This window comes from Canis lupus, chromosome 15 (genome assembly GCF_048164855.1).
Source record: "Canis lupus baileyi chromosome 15, mCanLup2.hap1, whole genome shotgun sequence".
Lineage (NCBI taxonomy): Eukaryota > Metazoa > Chordata > Mammalia > Carnivora > Canidae > Canis > Canis lupus.
The window spans coordinates 10,977,010-10,992,275 of record NC_132852.1 but is presented as its reverse complement, the minus strand read 5'-3'; the positions used below and the strand labels follow the sequence as shown (position 1 = coordinate 10,992,275).

General features: G+C 36.9%; 1 long non-coding RNA gene across 1 annotated transcript in view; it reads right to left on the bottom strand.

Annotated features, from left to right (window-relative positions):
• Positions 1-15,064, bottom strand: part of LOC140605463 (uncharacterized) — a 39,025-nt gene extending 23,961 nt beyond the window's left edge. Inside the window, exon 1 of the long non-coding RNA XR_012008110.1 lies at positions 14,852-15,064. This is a non-coding gene — a long non-coding RNA (uncharacterized lncRNA). The remainder of the gene's footprint in view (positions 1-14,851) is intronic.
• Between the last annotated feature and the right edge of the window lie 202 nt (positions 15,065-15,266).

Below are 15,266 nucleotides of genomic sequence, written 5' to 3'. Positions count from 1 at the left end.
CTCTGGCATCTCCAACTAGAAGTTTAGGATCAAAGAGAAGCTAGGTGTGAAATATACAATACAAAAAGCTAGTTTTTGGAAAAGTCTTCCAATTACCAAGCATGTATATTTGAAAACAAAGTAAAAGGTAAAATATTCTTATTTCAAAGATATATTTGATAATGTAATATACATAATTGTAAATGTATGACATGCCTTTGAGGGGTATTATCTGAATAGAATTTATCAAATTCTTATGTTTAAAAACCTAAACTGATAGAAGTGGGTATATTTATATGTGAAATTGTATGTCTTATGTGTCTCAGTTATCAAAAAAAAAGAATTATGCTGGATGAAAACCTAATTGTCTTTTCTATCCATAAATACAAAATTTTCACGTTAAGAAGCAATCAAAGAGTACATAAAATGTACAGGAGAGAAATATTATAGTAGCATGTGAGGCAGTTGATAACGCAATATTCCATTATTTTTCTGTATTTTGTTATTTGGTATTTGTCAGCTTTTAAAATGTTTAACCTACTGGTATTTCTTTTTTCTTTCTAAATAAATATTCACATTCAACAACAAAAAATATAGGTCACCCTTCCACAAGCATTTATTAAATATCTACTCTATGCAAAAATTATACTAAGTATGGAATTCTAGAAGGGAACAAGATAAAAACTGTCCTTGTCCTCCTTAATATCACAGGAGGTAAGACAAACATTGAATTACTAATGAAGCAATGATCTAATACAGCATTACAAAAGAGAAATTCAGTGTGCTTTGACCTCATGTAATAAAATAGGCCTGTTCCCCAAGGTTTGGTGAGGGATGACGATGAGGAGTTTCTTAGGGAGGTGAATTGTGAGCTAACTTTTTAAGATGAGTCGGGATCACATAGAAAAGTGGTTGGCTGGGCGTAAGAAGAGTCGTTCAGGCAGAGGGGAAGCCGAATTTTTTCCTTCCGAAGAAGGAAATACCACGGTATGGTTAAGAACTTGAAAGATAGACAACTGGCAGATGACAGATAATGAGGTGCAGCCCGAGGGTGGTCAGTGGCAGGTGTCACAGGCCTATGTTAATCTCTTATCTTTCATTTTCAGAAAAAAAGGTGAGCTTTTGAAGAACTTTAAGTATTTGACTGACATGTTCAGTAACAAATATAGTTCTCACTAATCTGTAGATGATTCCTGAAGGAGCACAGGATGAGAGAGGATTTTATGGGAAGCCAGGTAACAATCACAGCTGCAACCAGGATGATGGCAGAGTAATGGGAAGAAGGAAAATTATTCTGGATGGAGAAACCAGTGAAAAGATACAACAGAAGTGGGAAAATACCAAATATATCAGGACTTTAACATGGCCTATGTAGCAGAGCACATGGTGAGCCTTTAAAGGAAAGGAACAGAACATTAATTTCAATAGTGGGCTACCTCCTTGACGTCTTTGCTTGGGAACTCTTCAATATTCTTTTTAAAAACATTTATGCCCTTCTATCACTCCCTAACATGAATTCTGTTTTTTTCAGTTGTTGTCTAAACTCTCAAGAGTGCTTAGCTCCCATAGGAAAAAAAAATGATTATGTGTGTGTTGAATGAATAAATAATGACTCCAAACACTGAAACAAACAAAACCCATGATTTTGTAAGAACTGTTTTTGAGGGATCCCTGGGTGGTGCAGTGGTTTGGCGCCTGCCTTTGGCCCGGGGCGCGATCCTGGAGACCCGGGATTGAATCCCACGTCGGGCTCCCGGTGCGTGAAGCCTGCTTCTCCCTCTGCCTGTGTCTCTGCCTCTCTCTCTCTCTCTCTCTCTCTGTGACTATCATAAATAAATAAAAAATTAAAAAAAAAAAGAACTGTTTTTGAAGAGTTAATTCTGAAGAAAAGAAGACCCTTTTGTTGATGATGGCTGGCACCTTCAAAATCTTCTCTACAGTCACGTCCCAGTTGCAAGTTTCTCTGAAGAAAAGAACAGCCAAATTTCTAGTTTTCTTATCTCAAAGTCTGTTGAGATTTCAAAATAAGAACTACCAGATGGGACTTAGCACTTGATTTGAAAAGGTGAAAATTCTGCTCAGGCACCATTATCAAAATTTCTAAAAGGAGAGCTATCCTATTTTTATTAAAAATTCATTTACTCCAGGGATGCCTGGGTGGCTTAGTGGTTGAGCATTTCCCTTTGGCTTAGGTCATGATCCTGGTATCCTGAGATCAAGTCTTGCATCAGACTCCCTGGAGGGGAGCTTCCCTGCCTCTCTCTGTGTCATAGCCTCTGCCTATGTCTCTGCCTCTCTCTGTGTGTCTCTCATGAATAAATAAAATCTTAAAAAAAAAAAAGAAAATTCACTTATTTCGTGAATATTAGCTGAGTATCTTCATTAGACAGGCACTCCACCATACTATTTAGAAATACTGGTGAACAGAGCAGGCACAGTGTCTAATGTCTACATAAGATGTGAAAAACAAATACATAAACTAAATTGAAAGAAAAAATGTTTTAAAAAACACGTTGATTGCTTTGGGGGTAACAAAAAAGTTATGGAGATCCCTAATGGTTGGCTCTCCTTTAGATGAAATAATTAGAAGGATTTTCTAAGGACAGAATGTTTCAGCTATGATATGAAAGATGAAATATTTTCCCTGGAAGTAGCTAGAAGTTTAGTAAAGGGAACAGAAAGTCTCTAAAGTAAGATAGGGTTTGACACGATGAAGGTGAGGAAAGGAAGGAAAATCAGGACAATGGGAAGTCTTTATTGATGGCTGTGTTCCAACACCATGCCAAAACGTTATCTCTATTCTATCTTTGAAGCCAGACAACCTCACACCTATCTCACCATTTTAGAGTTGAGGAACAACAGAGAGAAAAGGTAATTTGCTATGGGTCATGCAACACAAAGTCACACAGGTATAACAGGATCAGGCAATTGAACTTAACTCCATATCAATTATACAAGGGCTTGCAAGAGGCTGCAAAGTTTTGAGAAGTCAAGATAGCCTGGAACCAGAATTCAGTATTAGCTATGCACTGCTTTTATCAGCATAAAAGCTTATCATATATGACAGTGTTTTCATTCCATGAGATTTTAAACTGGTAGTAATAGTTTCCTTTTTAATAACTACAGATGGCATTTCTTGGATAAAGCGGTAACCAAATGTTTTCAAAGCATACTTATAAATCCTGGAAAACATTCTCATATTTCAGACAAAATTTTAAAAAAATAAATAAATGGAGAGATATACAGTATTCATGGATTAGATGATTCAGTTTTATCAAGTTTTCTTAACTTCCCAAATTGATTCATATATTCATAGTTTTTCTACCTATAATCCCGGAGACTTAAAAAAAAAAGACAAATTGACAAGATTTCTCAAATATATGTGGAAATGCCAAGGACCTTGAAAATATACATACACATATATATAGATATATAGAAAAAAGAATGAGAAGAGGAATGTATGTTATTTGATTTCATGACTCATTAAATAAATCTAAAATAATCAAAATAATGTGGCATTGGCTTAAGAATAAAAAAATCAATAGAAAACCATTGGCTGAATGCCTGGGTGGCTCAGTTGTTAAAGTGTATGACTTCGGCTCAGGTTGTGATCTCGGGATCCTGGGATTGAGCTCCACTTCCTGCTCAGGGGAGAGTCTGCTTCTTTTCCCTCTGTCTCTCCCACTACTCCCCCACTTATGCTCGCTCTCTGTCTTTCAAATAAATAAATAAATTCTTTAAAAAAAAAGGAAAAAGAAAACCATTGGTAGCTTAGAAATATGTCTATTCTCATAAGGCCATTGTATTTAGATTTGTACAAGGATGACTTTCCAATGGTGATAGAATGATTAGGTATCTATACAGAAAAAAAAAAAAAGACCTCTACTCACTCAATACCACTCTAATTAGTCTTCAGTGTTAATTTGCTTCAAGCTTATGCACTCCTTGCTGACTGACCTAAGTCCTTTGATGACCCATAACAAACTAACTTCCTTTCCTTGAGAAGTGAAGAACTAAACTTTCTCAGAAGGTAAGGCCTGATTACTTTGGAGAACAGCTGTCAGGGATGCAAGCAAATCTCTTCAGGGTAATGTTGACATATGCTAATGGCCTGGGCACTTATTTCTCCTGCAGGCAGCCCTCCTTTCCTTTCCCACATCTTCCATTTTTAAATCCTCTGGCTTCCCTTGGCTGGGGAAGACGGTCTTTGAGACATCATTCCACCATCTTCCCAGGTTGCTGGCTTCCTGGATAAAGCAGCCTTTCTTTTCTCACCATCACTTCTATCTCAGATACTGATTTTTGAGCAGTGAGCAGCTGAACCTGAGTTTAGAACCTATTCTCTGTCCAGAAATACTCACACCTTGCACCCCATGAACTGATTAATTCCAGATGAAGAGTATTCCTAAATATAAAGCGAAAACCATGAAAATCTAAAGAAAAACATAATATCTTTCCTAACTTGAGGGCAAGGAAAAACATCTTAGGTCCAGACAGTAACAACCATAAAATTGACTAATTAGACTTCATCAAAATTGCTAAAATTCTGCTCATTAAGAGACATCTTTAAAAAATACCAGCAAGCATTAGTGTAAGAAAAACATTCATAAAATATATATCTGACAAAGGACTTGCATAGAGGATGTACTCCTATCTCCTATGACTGAATAATAGAAGAAAAAGAAAACAGATACTTTAAAATAGAAGATATACTAATGATGACCATTACACAGTTGGAAACTGCTCAAATTATTCATTGTTATGGAAATGTAAATTAAAACCACAGTGAGATGCCACAGCACCCCCATCAGAATGATTAAAAGTAAAATTGACGGATCAATGTTGGCAAGAATGTGAAGCAATCAGAGCTCTCAGAAATTGTTGGTAGAAATTTAAAATGGTACCCTTGCTTGAGAAATATTTTGGAACATTTCCGATAAATGAAACATTCACTTGTCCCTTTCCATGTCATTCCTAAATATGTACTTAAGAGAAATGAAAAATGTATTCACAAAAGAATCTGTGCAAGAATATCAATAAGGCTTTATTTAGAATAGTTCAATTTGGGGTGCCTGAGTGGCTCAGCGGTTGAGCGTCTGCCTTTGGCCCAGGTCACGATCCTGGGGTCCTGGGATTGAGTCCCACATCAGGTTCCCTGCAGGGAACCTGCTTCTCCCTCTGCCTACAACTCTGCCTCTCTCTCTGTATTTTTCATGAATAAATAAATAAAATCTTTTAAAATAAAAAAGAATAGTTCAATTTGACAAGCAACTTTAGTACCATCAATGAAAACACTAGTATATTCAAACAACTAAAAGCTACTCAGCAGCAAAGAAAACATACTATTATTATTTGCAACATTTTTGATTAATATCTAAAAGGATATGCTAGGGCACTTAGATGGCTCAGTGGTTGAGCATCTACCTTTGGCTCAGGGCATGATCCTGGGGTCCTGGGATCGAGTCCCGCACTGGGCTCCCTGCAGGGGAAGAGGAGCTCTCTCTGTGTCTTTCATGAATAAATAAAATCTTAAAAATAAAAAACAATATGCTAATCTACCCAAACCTTATGCTAAAGAGTACATGCTATACAATTCTAAGTATTTGAACTTTCATTACCATGAAACTGATCCCTGTTGTAAAAAAGTGAGATGCTTATTGTGTTACTGGAGACTTGAAAAGGGCAGAAGGAAACTATCTGAGGTGGTGATATTGTTTTAATATCTTGACATGATATGGGTTACACAAATGCAGACAGTTTTCAGAAACTAGCGAATACATAAAAGTTTTGTGTGTTTCACTGAACAAATTTTACATCAAAAGAAAAACTACAACTAAATTATCACTATCATTAACCAAATCCTCATTAGTGACATGAATACTGTCTTTAGGAAAAGGTAAAATGATTCCAATTTCCATTGAAAGGTAGGTATCACAAATAACATAGCTTAAATGAATAGATGTACTAATCTAATAATTATAGTAACATGTTCACGGTAACATATTTGTAAGCCTATAGAGATTCAGTGTAAATATTTTTCAAATTTACTGTATACTAGAAAATTTTAATACTACTATACTGGGGAAATAATTTTCTCCTATCATGTTGTTTGTACAATTAATATTTTTCCAATAATATTTTTTTACCGGCCTAGGTTTTTTTTTTTTTTTTTGCTTTTTTAAAAAAGCAATAAAAAGACAAAGTTCATTTTAAGTAGAAAAAATATATTTAAAAGCCTAACAGTAATTAAAATAAATTTACAATTAAGGGGCCCTTTCAGTTGCTGTTACTCTTGTGTGGGTAGTATTATATGGTGCATAAAATAACATACAAAGCATATACCGCCCCACTAATTGGACACCATTGTGACAAACTTAAGTGATTTGTTCAAGAATGTGTCTGATATAACCGTATGACCTTATAGCACAGTTGTCAAATCCACACATTAAAGATTCTGGCATTAACATTTATTTTCATTTATAGATCTTAAAATATATGGAAAAGGAAGAAGCTGATTTTATTGAATTTACATTAATAGGTATATGAGCTATGAACCATTGATATGACAATAAATGCATAAAGAACTAGATTAGAAACAGAAAGTTACTATAAATGGAGAAAATAACCTTTCATTTATTAAAAAGTAGAAAAATTAGGAGAGGCTAGTTACTGGCATTTTAGATAACTGCTTGATATATCCCATACAACACACTGGAAAAGTAAAATTTTTAAAAATCCCTAGAAATTAGCTTTTGTTAATAAAGTGAGTGCTAATCCCAATTGTCTTACTTTCTACAACTTCAAAACTTTGTGGATTTTTCTTCAAAGATCCTAAAGCGTATGTAGAAAAAAAATGGGAGAGAATTTTATATGAAATGACTCAACAACATAAGGATGTCAGCTAAGTTATAAATGGAATGTAATCCCCTCACCCCCACTCCTGCAATACTAAGAAGCTCTTATAATAAGCAGGAAAAGTTGCTAATGAAGTTCAGAAGGAAAGCAACACATATGCAAAATATAGCCAGGAAATCATAGAAAAAGAAAAGCTGAGAAAGGATTGATACCATGTGATGTTTTAATATACAGACCCTTTACAGAAAAACAAGGTGGTACGGTGCATAAGTCGACAGCTGTAGAAATCTGATAAAATATACTGCCCAGAGATAAATTCAGGTACACATGGAATCTAGCATCTGATAAGAGGCAGCATCTAAATCGTTAGGTAAAGATGGATTATAATAGAGTCCTGAGACAATGACTGACCATTTGAAAATTATGTCCTCTGAGTTCCAAATCTCACATTACACATACACACAAAGTAAATCTGAGATTTAAATATAAACAAATTTTTAAAAAAAGAAACAAACTTTATAAAAGTTATAAGAAAACTTGGGTGTATCGCTCTTTAACTTGACATAGGTAAAGGTTTTTAAACTGTAACTGGAAGTTCAGGTGAAATAAAAGATTGATTAGTTTAACCACAAGAAACAGACATTTTTCTGGATACAATCCACCATCAACATAGAAACTAAAAACCCTACAGAAAAATGAGCAAAAGCATCACAAACAATTCACAATGAAAGATACAAACATGGATCTTAAACACAGTAAAATATGTTTAGTTTTGAAGTTGGTGGAAATAAAAACTGCCCGACATAATTTATCACCCAAGAGAATGGCAAAAAAAATGTTAAAGTATGAGGACACATTCTGTTGGAAAGACTGTAGGAAATCAGTGCTCTCATAATTGCTTGTGGGAATGCAAATCAATACAACCGTCTTGGCAAATATCTGACAAGTATTTTTTTTTTTTTACCTTTCAATTGGTAATTTCATTTTGAGACATTTGCCATTGAAAAATAATTGAGATACTAAAAAATAAATTCTTCATTGCAACATGGTTTGTAATTGCAGAGAGTTGGGAAAAACCTAAATGATGCAGGATTGCATGGACTCTGATGCGTCCGTGCAATGGAGTACCTCGCAGCTGTGAAAAGGAGGCAGATCACCAGACACACATCTGTAGATTTCCTAACTCTATCTGCTGAAAGGACTTAGATACAGTGATATCTCTATAATAGTGAATAGATCTGGTGCCTGTAGCTTGGTTTCTAAGTGTATTTTCCACAAAAAGGACCATTTGAAAATCATATCCTCTGAGTCCCAAATTTCACATTATACATATGCACAAAGTAAATCTGAGATTTAAATATAAACACATTTTTAAAAACAAAACAAACTTTATAAAAGCTGTAAGAAAACATGGGTGTATTGCTCTATAACTTGAACACAGGTAAAGGCTTTTACCTTTATTTTCCATAGCATCAGAGCTTCTTGGAAAAATACCTAATTCCTGGACTACGGCTGGGGGCAAAAAAAGTAATAAAATTAACCTGGATCATCTTTTTGTGCCAGAAAGAATAAAGGACTCCTCAAAGAGTAATGGCAACATGGCAAGGGATACAGGAGTCAGCCCGGAGGGACTTACACAGGCCAAATCTAAACCAGTTTGATTACCAATATAATGATGGTAATGGATTGTCACACATTATAAATGCTTAAGTTAATAATTAAATTGGACAGTGGAGAAATCTTCATGGTAGAATGCCAACTAATTAATATAAAGGCGTGACAAAATTGGAAAATTACCATTTGACAAGATCATAATCATCATCATCGCAAGCAAAAATTATCTGGATGCTAACACAGTAGGTGAAGTTATGATGTGGAATGGGATATTTGCATGATTTCAAAGTATCTCACTGACTATTTTTATTGATTACAAAGGAAAAGGGGAAACTTTAGAGTGATGACACTACCTTAACCCAATGATCAAAGTCAATCTCATCAGTGAAGGGAAAATTGGGCATCACGTGACTGGCACTATAATGCACTGAGAAGGATGTATATTAATTTTGTGGCATTCCTGACAAAATGCATAATGCAATCATGAGGAAACACCACAAAAGCCAAATCGAGGACTTTCAACAAATAATAAACTGCTATCTGAAAAAAAAAAAAGTCAAAGATATGAAAGAAAGATTCAGGAATTGTTCCAGTTTAAAGGTCATGTGGGTTGGCTCAGTAAAAAAAAAAAAAAAAAAAAAAAAAATATTTTGCCACATGTGTTATGTGCAAAATGATATTAGTGGAATAAACAGCTTAAATAATGAATGCAGATTAGATAGTATTTTTATTGTTGTTAATTCCTTAATTTTGATAATTGCTCTGTGGTTAAGTAAAATGGATTTTTATCTTTACAAAATTCATTGAAGTATTTAAAGATAAAGGGGTATCATATCAACTTATTTTTAAATATTTCATAACATTTTGAGGAACCTAAGTGAAGGAAAGGGCATGAAATGTCTTTCTACCATTTTTGTGAATCTTCTATAAATCTAAAATTAATTCAAAATGAGAATCTTTAAAATATTTACACATATTTATACATTATATAATAGTGTGTGTATATATAATACACATAAAATAATCTCTATTTGTATATTATATATATTTTATTCAGTTATTGTTAGATACTATTCTGGAAAACACTTAGAGAATTAGTAAACAGAGATTTAAAGTAAGATACATTCTATGGGCCCTAAAGTATTCTTAGCTACAAACTGAAGGAGTCACAGATTGTACATGCCTTCATTTATTTATTATTTTTTAATATCTCGTCTATGTCATCAGCCCTCTGGAAACACTGGAATAATTAAATTCTCACCAGTTAAATGTGTAGAATAATTAAAGTTGTCAAAACCTCCAATGTGCACAGATCCTGGGGCTATTCATATAAACAAAGCCAAGCAACATAGATGGAGTCACTTTAAGGTCATTTTTAGCATTTTGAGTTAAAAAAGAATGACACATAAAACAGTATAAAGTATCTAATATGGAACTAATGAAACCTTAGCAGGAATTTTATATTTAGAACAGAAATATAACAAATAACAGGTTAATAGGTTAATAACTGTTGCATTTTTCCCCCTGAATGTCACCCTCCAATAACAGGCACTAACCATTCTTTTTGCATAAAAAAAAAAAAAAAAGACAAAGACATCTTTGGTAGTAAAAAAAGTTATGTGTAATCAGAAACCAACTTAGGGTGCATCCTTCACAACTTAGGAGGCTCTTCACAATAAAGGCATGGGGTCTGAAGCATTGTGGAAAGCTAACTTAAGTAATTATTGTGATTTTTATATAAGACGCAAAGACAGAAGCTAGTACTGTCATCATCTTGTATGAAATTTTTATGCTAAGGAAACTCCTAATCTAGATGGCACTGCAAGTTCGCCTGCAGACTTCTTTCTCTCCTTCAAATAAATAGCAACGATGAACAGAATAAAAATGTACAGTCAAAAAAGAAAAATGTACAGGGACAAGAAACAGAACAGAAGCAAACAAACAGAAAACAAGTGACACTAGATCTGCAGGCTTGCTCTGGGAATAGAAGTGAGTGAAGGTGGTCTACAGTGTCATCTCCTGAAGGACAATGAATACTTCAATCAACCCATGTGGCAAGTAGAAGTGAATCCAGATACACAGCCTGCAATAGATACATATTGTGGAATCCCTCTGCCGTTAAAATTGAGGCTTAAGACTGCACAGCTGAGCCTGACTGCAAGGAGGCTTCAAGGAGTTTGTCTACATGGGAATACAGTAGGAGGTGGCATCCATGCTAGGCAGTTGTCATAGCTCCTTCTGATCCCACAATATTGCCACAGTTAATAGAAGGACTGCAAATATGGCTCAGGCCTGGGGACCCCAAAGCGTCATGGGAGAAAAGAAAAAAGAAGAGAAGAGAAGAGAAAAAAGAAAAGAAAAGAAGAGAAGAGAAGAGAAGAGAAGAGAAGAGAAGAGAAGAGAAGAGAAGAGAAGAGGAGAGGAGAGGAGAGGAGAGGAGAGGAGAGGAGAGAGAAGAAGAGGAGAGGAGAGGAGAGGAGAGGAGAGGAGAGGAGAGGAGAGGAGAGGAGAGGAGAGGAGAGGAGAGGAGAGAAGAGAAAGAAGAGAAGAGAAGAGAAGAGAAGAGAAGAGAAGAGAAGAGAAGAGAAGAGAAGAGAGAGAAGAGAAGAGAAGGAGAGGAAAGGAGAGGAAAGGAAAGAAGAACAGAAGAAAAGAGAAAAGAAAAGAAAAGAAAAGAAAAAAGAAAAGAAAAGAAAAGAAAAAAGAAAAAGAAAAAAAAAGGAAAGAAAGGAAGAAAAGCATAGCATTAAGGCAGAGAGAGAAAATGCACTCCATAGAAGTCTGCAAACCAAAATTCCAAAATGTGTGAGTAAAACTTTAAAAGTTAGCAAACGAAATGATAATTAGGAGATGAAATCTCTAAAATTGAAGGAGTACAGCAACCTGAAAATGATTGTGAAACCTATGTTCCAGGTTTTCAAAATATAACTGAAATCTTTATAAAACGAAAAAGAAACTAGAAATGAAGTAAGGAAAAGTGGATACCTAGACAATGAATTAGAGCTGAATGAGTATGAAGTTGCAGTTATATAAGATAAGTAAGTTCTATGGACCCTTTACCTGGCGAGGAGCCTGTGTTGTGTGAATAGATGTCTTGGTTCTTGGATTTACCCAAGGATCCCAGCTCGAATGAAGATAGCCAGGAGGGCAGCAGCAAGCACAAAGCAGTTATTAAAGTGAAACTATACACTCAAAGTGGGAGAGTGAGAACCAGCCTCAAGGTTGTTTGGGGATTGGATAAATTACTGGGTTTTCCTGGGAGGAGCTTCAAGGACCAGTGGGGTGGCCTCCAATGGAGACTGCCTCCAAACATCTGCAGACTCCCCCATAGGTTGGAGATGGGGGTTTCGACTCTACAATGGTTTGTACTAGAACCATCATGGCAGCCTTTCTCATTGGGCAAGTGGGGTGGCGGGGTGGGGGGGTTACACTTGAAATGCAAATGCATTACAGTGAGTCTAGGGGTCACCCCGGGGCAGCAGAGGGAGAGCAGAGCACGTGCTCTGTGCTTATGGGTCTTGATTGTCAGCCCCAAGGTCTCAGAAACCACAGGTGCAGACCTTGTGTCCTTGGGCTTCTAATACCAAATCTGTTCATCACTGGCCTTGCCTCAGGCTCATATCTCTATCAGGACACCATCGAGGATTTGGGATCACTCCAGTGTTCCTTCCTTTGCATGTGTCCAGCTGCTGCCTAACAGATCTGCCGTACAACATGGTTCTTACAGCTAACAGTACTGTAATCACAAAAATGTACGAGATCTCATGTCAATAATAGTGTTCTTACCCATATTAAAAAATGGGTAAAAAATGGAGGTGAGTGCAAGCCCTACATTGGGCTCCACACTGGGTATGGAGCCTACTTCAAAAACAAAAACCCCTATCACCATTCTACTTTCTACTATATATCTCCCTGTTTTTGTTCTGCTCATGCCACTATAACAAATTACCACAGACTGAGTGGCTTATAAAAAACAAACAACAACTACAACAAAAAACAAAAACAAAAACAAAAAAAAACCAAAAACAAAACAGATGTTTCTTTCTCTCAGTCCCTGAGGCTACAAGTCTAAGATCATATCACCCTGCAGATTGTGAGGTCACCACCTCCCGGTTCCCAGACTGAAAAAGGTGCCATGAAATGAGCTAAAGACCCCAAAAGAGACAATACCTCTACGCTGCACCCGTGAGAAAAAAAAGAAAATGGAGACACTCTCAGAAATTACCAGAACACAGAAAATTCACCCATGGCACAGAGAAAGAGAACTTTCACAACAGTGTGGATTAAGTTGATCCCTGAGTGAATAACCTGTAATCATCCTTCTTTGGAGCAAACAGGTGAAAAGATCTTAGAAGTGATGAAATGCCTTTTAATGCTTTTTTTTTTTTTTTTTTGCTATGGAATGAACATCATTAATTAATTTCCATTTCCTGAGAAAAAGGGGAAAAAGTTGTTACCTATTGGTAAACAAATGGTGATTTAGAGCCTAGCATACAATTCCTGAATGCCTACCAGAGGATTGTGTATTTGGGGCACAGAAAAGGAAAGAGAATTTCCATTTTGAAGGTGTCCCTGCACATGGACATGCCAGGCAGGCACCTGCATACAATAAAGGGAGAGCTGGGGAAGCTCTAGGGCTTGATGTGCAGAGAGGGGACTAACTCCACCGACTAAAGACAAGGGATCTGATGAGAACTAGCGGCAAAGAAGATGCTGGGTCCCACCTGGAGCTCACAGCCCTGCCACCTTTTAAGTCGAAGCACAGAAGTGCAGGTTAGCAAAGGAATTCTCAAGGAGTGGCCAGGGAGGTGGAGACGAACCAGAAATGCCTTTGGTCCTAGAAGGGGACAGAAGATGATGTAAGTGGGGCCCTGGGCCAGGGCGTGGGGCGTTAGCAAGCTCTCTAGAGCACGCAAGGGAAATGGCCCTTGGGTTTGGGAACAAGGTGATGGGAGCGTGACCAGCACTGAAGCAGCTGAAGTTTGTTGTGATGATTGAACTTAAATGTTAAGTAGGATATAGCTAGTCAGACAGAGTTCTCGGGAAAAGCCAGGAACTGTGATACCTTCCTTCCTGCAAGGTTGGGGAAGAGGGCGAAAAGGATGAAACCTCCTGCACCCGGCAGTGACTGTCTCTCCTCCCCTCATCCTCAGCAGCGACCGAGTAATTACTTCTTAGCACTAATGGACCACCCAAAGGCCTTTGGAGGTTCAGCCTTTCAACTCCCCCCCACTGCACAAAATTACATCTTTTGTAATGTAATAGGCAAGAACGAACCAACTTATGCATAAAATTCAAATTTGGTATCTCGGTTTTATTAATACACTAATCTGAGAAAGAAGATCAAAGCAATCTTTTTCCTCTTTATGTACCTAGACTTGGGAATAAAAATTATAACAATTTGAGAAATTGTTCTTGTAGATAATATTCATATATATATATTTAAAAATAAAGAGTTTATACAAACCTTATTTGTATAAAGTTTGTATAAACTCATAAAAAATATATATTTTTTTATTTTTATTTTTTGTAAACTGCCATTTATTTGGGTTCATAGATTTTACAAAAGGAATTCTCTTATACTTTATAGAAGAGTCATATCATCACATCTAGATTGTTATGCAGCTCAGGCTTTTTTTTTTTTTTTTTTACAGCACAGGCTTTTTTAGGGAGATGTTTAAACATAGAGTATAAGTCCTATGTAAAGTCCTCACAAAAATAAAATAACAGTTTTAAAACCCCTACCATTGTAGCGCCCTGGGTGGCTCAGTCAGTTAGGCATCCAACTTGATCTCAGGGTCACGAGTTCAAGCCTTACATTGGGCTCCACACTGGGCATGGAGCCTACTTCAAAAACAAAAACCCCTACCACCATTCTACTTTCTACTATATATCTCCTTGATTTTGGTCTGCTCAGGCCACTATAACAAAATACCACAGACTGAGTGGCTTATATATAAAAAACAAAACAAAACAACAACAACAACAAAAAAACCATCCAGATGTTTCTTTCTCTCGGTCCCTGAGGCTACAAGTCCAAGATCAAGTCACCTTGAAGATTGTGAGGTCACCACCCCCTGGTTCCCAGACTGAACTTCTCACTGTGTCCTCACGTGGGTGAAGGGACAAGGGGGCTCTCTGGGGTTCCTTTATAGGCACTGATCTCATTCATGAGAGCACAGCCCCAAGGACCCCACCTCCAAATGCCATCACACTGGGGATTAGGCTCCAACATGTAAATTGGGGGGAACACAAACACGTAGTCTATAGCATCCCATAAAATGTTATGCAGAATTCAACAGGAAAGTTACATCCACAGAAGCAAAGCATCCAAACAGCCAAGTGCTCTATGTTGCTTTTTAAAAATTATTAGTCACCGTCCAAACCAGCACCCTGGACTTACTTCATGATTTACCCTGGGTCGGGAGGGCCGTGATGAAGGGGTTTTCCAGGCACTGGAAGACTAATGGGTGCCGTCTGGTCAGCTCCACTGGGACAGTGAGGAGGGGATGGTGCAGCTCAGAGCAGACAGATGGAAAGTGCTTTTCAAAGCCTTTTTCATGTTGTGACAAATCTCATAAATTTTGTGGAAGGAAGGACGTTTACGTCTGAATAGGAGGCACTCTTGAAATTCAGGCTGAAACTTAATTTGGAAAAGCAAAGCAACGTCAGTGCAATGTTGCGCTGTGGCCTTGGACGACCTTGTCCTCACATTTCTGCAGGCGTCATCTCAACAAATCCTGAGGGGGAGTGGTTAGCCCCACCCCTAACCAGTGACCATTTATTAAGGGGATAACCTTGTATTGCAAATTCCGACT